This window comes from Pelmatolapia mariae, linkage group LG13 (assembly GCF_036321145.2).
Source record: "Pelmatolapia mariae isolate MD_Pm_ZW linkage group LG13, Pm_UMD_F_2, whole genome shotgun sequence".
Classification (NCBI taxonomy): Eukaryota; Metazoa; Chordata; class Actinopteri; order Cichliformes; family Cichlidae; genus Pelmatolapia; species Pelmatolapia mariae.
The window spans coordinates 25,131,153-25,144,733 of NC_086238.1; positions in this window are offsets into that span (position 1 = coordinate 25,131,153).

Sequence of the window (13,581 nt, forward strand, 5' to 3'; positions counted from 1 at the left end):
TCGACGTTGTGTCATCTCCACCTGGGAAGGAAGAGTCTGAAGTTGAGTCACCTGGAAAGTTGAGCTCCTCTTCTTTCAACTTTGGAGACTCACCAGTTCCTAAGGAGTGGAAAGAAAGATTGGTGACAAAAATGATGGAACGGAGTGAGGTTTTCTCTCTGCATGAGTTTGATGTAGGATGCAGTAAGAGCACCCAGCACACTATCAAAACCACAGAGGACAAACCATTTCGTGAGAGGTCTCGTCGGCTGCCGCCTGCAGACGTGGAGGCATTGAGACAGCATCTATCGCAGCTAAAAAACGCTGGTGTTGTTACAGAGTCACGCAGTCCTTATGCCTCACCCATTGTGGTCGTGAGGAAGAAGAATGGGAAAATAAGGATGTGTGTGGATTTCCGGACTCTAAACCGCCGCACTGTCCCAGACCAATACACGGTGCCAAGAATTGAAGATGCTTTGGCCTGTCTCAGTGGAAGCAAGTGGTTTAGTGTGCTTGATCTTCGGAGTGGATATTATCAAGTGCCTATGGCAGACTCCGACAAAGACAAGACAGCATTCATTTGCCCGGCTGGATTCTTCCAATTTGAAAGAATGCCACAGGGAGTGACAGGGGCTCCTGCTACGTTTCAGCGGGTAATGGAACAGACTGTTGGAGACATGAACTTGCTTGAGGTATTGGTTTATCTCGATGATCTCATTGTGTTTGGAGCAACGCTTGAGGAGCATGAGACCAGGTTGCTAAAGGTGCTTGACCGTTTAAGGGACGAAGGACTGAAGTTGTCACTGGATAAATGCCAGTTTTGTCAGCCATCAGTAACTTATGTTGGACACATTATATCTCAAGATGGGGTATCTACCGATCCAAAGAAGACTGAAGCTGTAACCACATGGCCGAGACCCAACACTGTGACTGCATTACGGTCATTTCTTGGATTCTCTGGGTACTACAGGCGCTTCGTGAAGGATTATTCCAAGGTAGCTCACCCATTGAACCAACTGTTGTCCGGTTACCCCCCAGCTGCAAAGAAGAAAGCAAAGGAAAAGCAGGATAGCACTTACCTTAACCCCTCAGAGCCTTTTGGTGGTCGATGGAGTGAAGAATGTGAAGCAGCCTTCGAGGAGCTGAAGCGACGACTTACCCAAGCTCCTGTGTTGGCTTTTGCGAATCCTCAGCTACCTTATGTGCTACATGTAGACGCTAGCCGGGAAGGGCTAGGAGGAGTGTTGTACCAGGATCAAGGTGAAGGATTGAGACCTGTGGCTTTCGTCAGTCGGAGTTTGACTCCTTCAGAGAAGAATTACCCAGCCCATAAATTGGAATTTTTGGCGCTGAAGTGGGCGGTAGTGGACAAACTGCATGACTATCTGTATGGGACCAAGTTTGAGGTGAGGACAGACAACAACCCTCTGACATATGTGCTAACGTCTGCCAAGCTAGACGCGACGGGTCACCGTTGGCTTGCTGCTCTATCTACATATGACTTCAGTCTCAAGTACAGATCAGGAGTCCAAAACATTGATGCCGACGCTCTCTCTCGCCGCCCACATCCGAGTTCAATACACAAGTCAGAGTGGAACGACATTCCTGCAGCAGGCGTGAGGGCCATGTGTCAAATGTCTGTGGTGATAAAGCACAGAAATCCACACTCTGGAAGAGCCATTGACCCTTTTGGCACTTCTCCACAAGCTATCCCACAAGCTTATTGCAATCTGGCTTCTTTGAGTGTTAAAAATATGCCCTTTGTGAGTCTTACTGAGTTGTCAACCGCTCAGCGGGAAGATCCTGGCATAGGACAAGTGTGGTCAGCTCTGAGTAATGGCAATAGCAACCAAGTTGACAAGACCAAGCATCCAACTTGCTCTTTGCTGTTGAGAGAGTGGGACAGGTTAAAGATGCAGAAAGGAGTGGTGTATCGCATTGTAACTCCTCCAGGTAAATCACGCTGTTCTCAGTTGGTACTACCAGAAAAGTACAGAACCACCGTACTGAAATCACTGCACGATGACTCAGGTCATTTGGGCCTCGACAAGACATACGGCCTGATTAAAGATCGGTTTTACTGGCCTCGGATGAAGTCAGAGATTGAAGAGTATTGCAAGTCTTGTGAGAGGTGCATAAAAAGAAAGACTCTACCCAAGAGAGTTGCACCTTTGTCGCATTTGCAAAGTGATGGACCATTTGACCTCGTTTGTATGGACTTTCTGTCCATTGAGCCTGATTCGAGCAACACAGAAAATGTTCTGGTCATTACTGATCACTACACTCGCTATGCTCAAGCTTTTCCAACAAAAGACCAGAAAGCCTCTACAGTTGCAAAAGTGTTGCTGGAGAAGTATTTTGTTCATTATGGATTGCCACAGAGGATGCACAGTGATCAGGGCAGAGATTTTGAAAGTCGTCTTGTCCATGAAGTTTTGAGTTCACTTGGAGTTGAAAAATCAAGAACGACGCCCTATCATCCTCAAGGAGACCCCCAACCCGAGAGGTTTAATAGGACATTGTTGGACATGTTAGGGACTCTGGAACCGAACAAAAAGAAAAAATCGAGTCAGCACATTGTTCATTTGGTTCATGCTTATAATTGCACTCCTAATGAAGCTACAGGATTCTCTCCCTATTTTCTTATGTTTGGGCGTGAAGCCAGATTACCTGTGGATCTATGTTTTGAGACTTCCAGTGATGGCACACAACAGAAAACTTACCTCAAGTACGTTTCTGACATGAGGAAGGAGTTAAAGGCTGCCTATGAACTAGCAGAGTCCGTCGCTGCCAAGCAAAATGATAACAATAAGCAGAGGTATGACAAAAGAATCAGATTCACACAGTTGTTACCTGGAGACAGAGTCTTGCTACGAAACCTCGGCTTACAAGGGAAGCATAAACTGGCCGATCGCTGGGCGTCAAAACCATATGTTGTGGAAAGCAAGATGCCGAACCTACCAGTGTTCCGGCTGAAACCTGAAGATGGTGATGGACCAATCAAGATCCTCCATCGAAATCACCTACTGCCTCTTGGGAAGAGGATATGTCTAGATCCTGAATCCCATACGGATCTTACACCTACGAGGAGAGTTCTTCGACGGAGAAAACAGAAAGAACGCACAGACAAGCCTGAAGAGGAAAAGACACTATCACAGAAAACGCCAGATAAAGACTCTGAAAGAGAAGGAGTTACACCCAGTGATCAAGTTGAAAAAGAGTACACTGACTCAGAGGATAAGGACTATGGACTTTGGTATGATTCAACCGTTGAACCTCTCAGAAACAACATGGATGATGATACTCTGGAACCATTCAGTCTGGATTTGGATATTTCCTTAAGCGACTTGACTGAACAACCAAAAACAGTTGAGCTGGGAGTAACGCAGGAATGTGTGGAGGAACCTGAAATGGACAGTGTAAATGAATTTGAGTCTACTGAGACAACCGAAACTGAACTACCAGAGACTTGCGAGAATCACGAAGAGACTGACAAAGACAAAACACTGACTGAAGACATTCTCTTGCCAGAAGAAGACACTGAACTTAACTCTGAGACTAATCCTGACTTTGACATTAAGACCCGACCTCAGAGGTTAAGGAGGGCTCCTTTAAGGTTAACTTATGATGAACCAGGTCATCCCAGTGTTGTAGCAGCCCCTACAGTGAAATATGTCTCTTGTATTTACAAGTGGATAGGTACACCCATCTTTGCTTAGTTGTGTGTTTTACTCACCAGTTGTGCCATAATGGTTTATGTTTTCAAGGTACAAAGTCATGAGGGCATGCTTTTATTTGGTGGGGGGAGAGTGTAATACTCTGATAAATATCAGTGGTATTTATTTTGTATTTTTTTTTCATGGGAATAAGTTAAAGATAAAATTACAGTTCATGGTGAAGCTAAAATTTGCATAAATATTTGATATAAATAAATGTATTAAAATGCATAAATAGTTGTGTTTGAAATCAGTTACTTTAAAACATAATTTCATGGAATGTGAATGTCTTTAAAAAGAGAAGAGGTTTAAAAATTATTTTCTTACGCTACGTTATGTGAGTTCATGACCTTGAGTTTTTTTTCACTTCTGGGGGGAAAGACTCGAGAACAAGAGAGGAAAAAGGGAGTAATGTGAAAATGGTGTAGACAGAGCAAAGACTCCGGGACTGCGTATGTCACCAATGTTGAGGTTGTTCAGCAACAACAAACCAACAGACTGTGGACTTCCCGGTATTTACTCGGAGCGTTTGAGCTGGGCTTTCCGTATCCATTTGTGCTTGGTGAACACGAGGCAAGTTTGGTTACGTTAGCTAGCCGGAGCTAGGCTAACGCCACGGTCCTTGCTGAAGGAGATACCGCCTGAACGGACAGCAGGAGTTTTGAGAGTCGTCTCGGGAGAGAGTCGTTGACGGAGGACGATTCGCTACTACCGAGGGAACCGGAGATTCGTTGCTAGCTGCTGCGAGCGGAGACGGTTGCTACCGCAACGAGCGAGTGATTCATCGGGTGCGGCCAAGACTTCATGGATACACGGAGGTATCGTTATTAAAAAGAGCTCCAACTAAAGCGCGCCAACAAAAACAGACTAAGAGTGCACTCAAAATAAAATTAGACAGTTTGAGAAAAGAGAGATTAAAACCTATCCCCCGGGGTTCTATTTTATTTTCTATATTCGTTCTTCTTCATAAAAAAAAAAAGGGTTTGAATGTGAGTTTCCCGCAAATGTTTAATACATTTTCTAAAACTGAGATCTCGTGTTGGTTTTATTGCATGGTGTTTTAACATTTAAGTATTCAGATACATAAGCGTTTACAGGCCAAGTGTATTTCCCATAGCCTCCAATTGATTATTTAGACGTGAGAATCATACGATACCCTAGACTGATATTTACTTTTCGAGATGTATCTTTTATCACAGAATGTTTAACCAGGGTTAAGACTTCACCCGAAGGCATAAGGTGGGTTTTATTACACGAGCCGGTGGTAAAAGTGTTACATATATATATATATATATATATATATATATATATATATATATATATATATATATACACATATATGTACACTCAGAAAAATAAAGGTGCCAACTGAAACCAAAAGTGGTTCTTTAGACTGATGCCACAAAGAACCTTTCAAACAATGGTTCTTTGAAGAACCATTTCTTTCAGTCGTTCATTGAAGAACCTTTAATGGTTTTTCAAAGAACCTTTTTTAAAATGGTTCTTTAGAGAACCATTTTTAAAAGCTCCTTCAAATGGTTCTTTAAAAAAAACATTTTAAAGAACCATTTTAAATCTTTCAAAATAAAATGTATCATAAATTGAATTTAGGTAGGATAAAATAAATACAAGCACAGCATAGACATATATTAATGGTTTATTGTCATTTCATAATATACCAAAAGACAAAAAGGCATTTTAACCCTCAGCACCACATCACTACTAATACATGTTACATATTAGTCATTTAAACAGTAATAATTAAACATTTTTACTATACTTTAAATAAATATATATATGAATACTATATCTATAGATAACACAACAATTAATACATGTATTATTTAATTAATAAAACATCAGAAAGTGATAAAGACACATTAGAAATAGCAATTGCTTCATAACAGACGAATAAATCAACACATTTTCATCAGCAGATGTTTGCATAATCTGTAAAAATATTTCAACAAGTTTTTGATTAAAATTATCAATGAACTTCAGCCTTACGTTATGTAAGGTAAGTTTCATGTTGAACTCATGGTTCTTTGTTAGTCCAGTTTAGGACAATGTCTCTGACATATGTATCATATCAAATATATGTCATATCAAAACAAGCCCACACCTGCAGTTGTTTCAGTTTTTCACATGTGTTTCCTGTCAGCTGGTCAACCGCACTCAGGTGGACATCCATATCAGCCAACCAAACGACAAGCTCCTCCCTTTGTGCTTCAAATCCCTCCCACTCTTAGACAAGGAGCTGAGAGAGAGAAAACAAGGGTCAATTATAAAGAAGAGAGAAAAGTGAAACCATCCTCAGAAGGTCTGACTCGCATACCTGCAGTCGACCTATGATGGACTCCAGTTTGGCGTCATCACAGCGGCGGCCGCACTCCCTCACCAATGCCAGCAGCCGAGTCTGCAGGGTGCCCTGGAAGAGCAGAGTTAATGTTCGACTCTTCCTGGTCAGTCTCTCCAGCTGGGTGAGCCGAGGTTTCCCCTCTCACCGCCGCCTCTGAACACACGAAAACAAATTGCATGTGAAGCAGGAGGTGCAGATTTTTTTGCTGTTCTTTTCTAAATCCAGGCTTGATAACGTGAAGGTATTTGGAAAACTTTTTTGGCCAGCGGACGACTGTTGCCTCGCAGAAAGTCAAATCAAATGTATGCGATACACAATCAATTCACAAGAACACATAAAAAACAAGTCCAGTTCTTGCCTGATTTCAAGTGAATTCTGCATCAAAACAGGGTAACAGAATTAAAATGAGTGTTTGCAGCAAATGTGAGCACAAAGCCTCACTTTGTACAAGCCTGCTATTAAAGTTCTCCTCTATGCAGACAACGTTCCTGTTTTCAAGGCACAACTTGGATCTGCTGTACAAATCTTATGGATACACGCTAAATGAAACAGAAGTTTGCACAACTCCAGATTCTGATCCCTCCACCTAATATGGTCCCAAAAGGCTAACAAATACCCACATAGCAATAGCAATAAAGCAAATGTTGAGGCTTCAAAATACAAAGTCCATAAACCAATGGCTGACATGGGTTTTATCATAAGGGTGATAAATATACAACATATGTTTTTAAGACAAAGTATAATACAGATTTTAGTCTGAGAGATTTGATGTTCATTTACCTGCAGATGCACTATACGTGCCTGCTCCGTGGTTTTCCACAACGTTTTGCACATCACTATTTAATACAGGAAGTAGGTGAACTAAAACAAGTCATCTTTCTTTGTGAGAGGACAATATTAATGAAACAAACCTCAATGACATCATAGAGATCCCTAAAGATGCTCCTGCTGCTTTTCTTCCTCCTCATCCTAAGCTTCCTTCTCCTTGTCCTCGACTTCCATCCAATTGTAATTCAATCTAATTGTTTTTCTCCCTCTCGTCTTCCTCATGTTGTTGGAGCTGTGAACAGAATTAATGTGAATCTGAATTGATTTTTGCAAACAAGAAAAATCTACAGCTTTTCGGTCAGAGGTGGTCTTGTGATTTAAGCCGGGTAGAGTAGACTTATGTGTTGATACTGCCTGCTTCAGCTCTACGACTGGCTGCTGAGTGATATTTACACCCTGGCTGGATTACAATCTTTAACCACGTGCTGAACTTTGGCCCAGCGTTGATTTGTCTTGTTAGTATAATGAAAGAGTAATTATTCATGGTAAGGAATTCATGTGGACACTAAGCGTGTGGGCAGGCAAGGACATTTAAACACTTCTCCAAGACAAGATGGCTGAGGCCTGGGGTTGGACTTTTGCTGTCCTTGCTTCTTTTGGAAGCTTTTTCCAGTCTTTCTGTGGCACAATCTTTGCGTTTGGAGCTCTTGATTCGCCCATCTGACGTCCTGTCCTCTATCCTGAGGAACCAGGGATCAGTGTGGCGGTCTGCAGTTTGTACAAAGATCACTTGGTTACTACTGAATCAAAACACCTGAAGTAAAAGCCCCAAATTAAGATGAATTTAACAGGTAAAGGAGACTTTACTCACCTAGATATTTACGCACACCCACAGCACGTGGTGTGGTAAAGGTCGGCCAAGATTTTGACCACATGTCAGAAACTGGTTCAAAATTGTACTAAACTCACTTGAACTCTGACTTTGTCTGCACTTAGAACTATCACAAGACATTAAAACAAAACATCGGGCATTGATGACATCACAGCAATCTAACATTCTAATCTATGCAAACTGTCTCCAAGGCTACATAATATCAAATGAAATCATAGCAAAGGAGTAAAAAGCAGGATCAGTCTTAGGGTGTATGTTACATGTTTGCCAGTTTGGATGAGTGAGTGCAATACTTCATCGGCCTGTGTTGTAGCAAGCTGTTGAACCTGCTGAGAAACTTTTCTTTGTCCACTCTGCCCCAAACTTCACATGCTCCATAAAAGTGGAGGCCTAGAGACCTCTGCATAGTGATTGCAATTAGCATTAGGTTATCAGTGTCATCTGATATACAGTGGCTTGCAAAAGTATTCGGCCCCCTTGAACTTTTCCACATTTTGTCACATTACAGCCACAAACATGAATCAATTTTATTGGAATTCCACGTGAAAGACCAATACAAAGTGGTGTACACTTCAGAAGTGGAACGAAATTCATACATGATACCAAACATTTTTTACAAATAAATAACTGCAAAGTGGGGACACCTGGCTGGAGATGCTCACTCAAGGACAACACCATACCATCCAAATGGCAACCCATTTCCAGCTGAGCCATTTAATTGGATATTTCTTCAAATGCTAAGGACACTGGAGGAGAAGGCAAAGAGCAGCTGGAAAGAGCATCTGCCTCAGATAGTACATGCATACAACTGCACCAGGCATGAGGCAACAGGCTTTTCACCCCACTACCTCTTGTATGGTCGACACCCCCGTCTCCTAGTAGACTTAATTTTTGGCCTGTTAGCCAGAGATGGGACTGAAAGACCTCAGAGCTATGCCAGATTTGTGTCTCTACTGTGATGTCAAATATCAATACCAGAATGTGTGTCGATGTATGTGCATTCATTTGTGCATGCGTGGAGATCTGAGGTTGGCTGGTAGGGTGGACCTCTGTGCATAATCACAAGTGTGTGCAAACATTTCCATGATTGGATTTCTTGGAATTTGGTTTCTTTGGGGGATTTTTTCAAGTTTTTGTAATGTGACAGGTTAAAGAATTAACATTCAGCTTACCCTCTGAAATGTCAGAGTGCATCTCAGATGTGTTGTTGTCATCAGGGATGATGTGACGTACCAGCCAATCCATCACCGCACCCAGCTGCTGTGGTGGCATTAAAGTCCTGCCAGTTTACAGCGGCTGATTTGGTCCCTAAAATCCAGAGAGTAATTATTCATGGTAAGGAATTCATGTGGACACTAAGCGTGTGGGCAGGCAAGGACATTTAAACAGTGAGGCTGACGACCTACCATTTCTTCGTGTGACTGCTTCTGCTCTAAAAGGGACTCCAATGCCAAAATCGATGAATTTGACACATAGAAATGCTGGACGATCAGGCGATGTGTCAAACACAATATTGTCTGGCTTAATGTCTCGATGGAAGACACCCTTGGATTGCATTTCAGCGGCTGCATGTACCAGCTGTCTCATTATGACCTGACAGACAAATGAAAAATACGTTCAAATAATCAGATTTACATTATCCATTAAAGATTGCCACTAGAAGAATTGTAAAGTGCACACATAAGAAGCCATACTGGGAAATTGTCTTCTCTGCGTTTTCCAAAGAAGACAGTCCCAAAGCCTCCTTCACCCAGCTTATCCTGCTCTTCGTATTTTTCTTCAAAGTCCTCTACAGAGAGACAAAACAAACACAGGGGTTGTGATTAGTTGTATGTAGGAAAGCTGACTTTGCCTCAATGTACACATTCATACAGTCTTTGTTAGAAGCTTCCTAGTGATTAGCAGATGGATACCAGCTAAACTCTGAGAGCTTGGGAAAGAGGCTCTATCACTGCAGGTGTGGTGTGAACTTACCTATGTACTTCTTACCTTTAGTGTGACTTTTGTATGTGCTGTGTGTATCTGACTCGTAGACGGAGCAGCTGGCCTCCTCCTGTGAGCTTGATGTCTTGCTCTTTTTACTGCGTGGTTGTTTTGTTCCATCGCTGCTTGACTTTCCTTTGCTGCTCTTCTTTCTGAAAGCAGCTGCAAACACCAAAACCAATTAGACCTCTGAACTCCACACAGGCCTACAGATGATCAATAACTGTAAAACAAAAAATCTCTGAATGTCTCACTTACACTTCTCCAAGACAAGATGGCTGAGGCCTGGGGTTGGACTTTTGCTGTCCTTGCTTCTTTTGGAAGCTTTTTCCAGTCTTTCTGTGGCACAATCTTTGCGTTTGGAGCTCTTGATTCGCCCATCTGACGTCCTGTCCTCTATCCTGAGGAACCAGGGATCAGTGTGGCGGTCTGCAGTTTGTACAAAGATCACTTGGTTACTACTGAATCAAAACACCTGAAGTAAAAGCCCCAAATTAAGATGAATTTAACAGGTAAAGGAGACTTTACTCACCTAGATATTTACGCACACCCACAGCACGTGGTGTGGTAAAGGTCGGCCAAGATTTTGACCACATGTCAGAAACTGGTTCAAAATTGTACTAAACTCACTTGAACTCTGACTTTGTCTGCACTTAGAACTATCACAAGACATTAAAACAAAACATCGGGCATTGATGACATCACAGCAATCTAACATTCTAATCTATGCAAACTGTCTCCAAGGTTACATAATATCAAATGAAATCATAGCAAAGGAGTAAAAAGCAGGATCAGTCTTAGGGTGTGTCACGGTTTGCGGGTGCAAGCCGTGTGGAAATAAATTAGGACCAGGCAGCGGCAGCTCAAGTGCAGGTGAGAATTTATTAACAGTGGGACGAATAAACAGAAATGGCGGGTGACACTAACAGGAAAACCTAAACTGGGTAACACTAACAAAACAAACCAGAAATGAAGATGCAGGGAGGTCCGGGGAAATACACATGGGGAGACCGAGGGGAAACAACACAGACGAAACAGCAACTAACAGAGGGAGACACGAGGTTTAAGTACACAGAAGGATAACGAGGGAATGAGACACAAAAGGAGGGCACAGCTGGGAGGAATCTGACCTGACGAGACAGGGGAAATGTAACTGAACACACTGAGATAAGACAGAGACTTTCAAAGTAAAACAGGAAACACACACGTAATGACACAGACTCAAAAACGCAGACTAAACACAGGGATACACGGGCAGAAAAGAATGAACACTAACCGAGGGAGAACAGAACCAAAAGTACAGTAATAGAAAACACAAAACGCTGGGTCAAAAAGGACCCAGGATCATGACAGCACCCCCCCCTCAAAGGCTGGCCCCAGACAGCCCAACAAGAAAACAAAACAGCCCGAAAAAACAGAAAACAACCCGACCAGGGCGGGCGGCGGGGGCCCAGGACGGAGGGCCCGAGGCAAAACAAAACAGGAGCACCAGCAAGTCAGAAAACCCCAACACAAAACACGAGTCAAAAACCAAAAAGAAACACCAGAACACAGGAAAACAGAGTCCAAAAGAGAACAGGTTGGGAGGGCCGGCCAGAGGGCCGACAGCACCAGGGCCCAAACAGTTCAGGTGGCCGGCCGTGCGGAGGCAGTTCAGGGGGCCGGCCGTGAGGACGGCAACGTGGACACAGTTCAGGGGGCCGGCCAGGGGGCCGACAGCACCGGGGCCCAAACAGTTCGGGGGGCCGGCCGTGCGGAAGGCAGCGGCGGCCACGTGGAAGCAGTTCAGGGGGCCGGCCGTGCGGAAGGCAGCGGCGGCGACGCAGGCGAATGGCGTCCGGGGGCCGGCCGTGCGGAGGCGGTCCGGGGGCCGCCCACGACGGCGATGTCGCCTGGCCAGTGGCCTGGAAGACTCGGAGGCTGGACCAGGCGACGCTGAAGACTCGGAGGCTGGACCAGGCGACGCTGAAGACTCGGAGGCTGGACCAGGCGACGCTGAAGACTCGGAGGCTGGACCAGGCGAGGCTGATGAGGCCGCAGGTGACGGCGAGGAAGCCGGAGACGAAGAGGCCGCAGGTGACGGCGAGGAAGCCGGAGACGAAGAGGCCGCAGGTGACGGCGAGGAAGCCGGAGACGAAGAGGCCGCAGGTGACGGCGAGGAAGCCGGAGACGAAGAGGCCGCAGGTGACGGCGTGGAAGCCGGAGACGAAGGCACTGCAGCTGGCGGCGTAGATGGTGAGGCTGCAGCTGGCATGGAAGCCGAAGCCGGAGGCGCTGCAGCAGGCGGCGTGGAAGCCGGAGGCGCTGCAGCAGGCGGCGTGGAAGCCGGAGGCGCTGCAGCAGGCGGCGTGGAAGCCGGAGGCGCTGCAGCAGGCGGCGTGGAAGCCGGAGGCGCTGCAGGCTGGACGGGTCCCTTGGATCCTCCAGCGGAGACCAGAGACGAAGGCCGGAGCGGTCCCTCGGACCCTCCAGCGGAGACCAGAGACAAAGGCCGGAGCGGTCCCTCGGACCCTCCAGCGGAGACACGAAACGAAGGCCGGAGCGGTCCCTCAGACCCTCCAGCGGAGACTAGAGACGAAGGCCGGAGCGGTCCCTCGGACCCTCCAGCGGAGACCAGAGACGAAGGCCGGAGCGGTCCCTCGGACCCTCCAGCGGAGACTTGAGACAAAGGCCGGAGCGGTCCCTCGGACCCTCCAGCGGAAGCCATCAGCAAGCCAGCGGTCATGGAGGCCACTAGCAAACACGAAAGTAGAGGGTGCTGTGCTGAGCACTGGCTCTGCTCAGACAGCGCTGACACGGAGTTATTCTCTGAGGGCTGCTTAATTCTCAGGGGTCCAGAACCAGCTGGGGACTGAAACCTAGCTTCTGGGGAGGCCCTGGAGTGCATAACGGTGCCTGAAGCAGCTAAAGTGCGAGAAACTCCCTGGCTGGAACTTAGACTTTCTCCCTGCATGGAGTGAATGAGTGAAACTGGTAATACTGGAACCTGTACTGCAAGTAACGGTGACACTGGAAGCACAGGGGCCTGAACTACAGGAGCCTGACCTACAGGGGGCACTGGAGACCCTGGAGGCTGAACTACAGGTGACACTGGGGGCACTGGAGGCTGAACTACAGGTGACACTGGGGGCACTGGAGGCTGAACTACAGGTGACACTGGGGGCACTGGGGACTGCACTACAGGTGACACTGGGGGTACTGGGGACTGAACTACAGGTGACACTGGAGGCACTGGAGGCTGAACTACAGGTGACACTGGAGGCACTGGAGGCTGAACTACAGGTGACACTGGAGGCACTGGAGACTGAACTACAGGTTCAGTCTTCCACGTGAAAGACCAATACAAAGTGGTGTACACTTGAGAAGTGGAACGAAAATCATACATGATACCAAACATTTTTTACAAATAAATAACTGCAAAGTGGGGACACCTGGCTGGAGATGCTCACTCAAGGACAACACCATACTATCCAAATGGCAACCCATTTCCAGCTGAGCCATTTAATTGGATATTTCTTCAAATGCTAAGGACACTGGAGGAGAAGGCAAAGAGCAGCTGGAAAGAGCATCTGCCTCAGATAGTACATGCATACAACTGCACCAGGCATGAGGCAACAGGCTTTTCACCCCACTACCTCTTGTATGGTCGACACCCCCGTCTCCTAGTAGACTTAATTTTTGGCCTGTTAGCCAGATATCCGACTGAAAGACCTCAGAGCTATGCCAGATTTGCGTCTCTACTGTGATGTCAAATATCAATACCAGAATGTGTGTCGATGTATGTGCATTCATTTGTGCATGCGTGGAGATCTGAGGTTGGCTTGTAGGGTGGACCTCTGTGCATAATCACAAGTGTGTGCAAACATTTCCATGATTCGATTTCT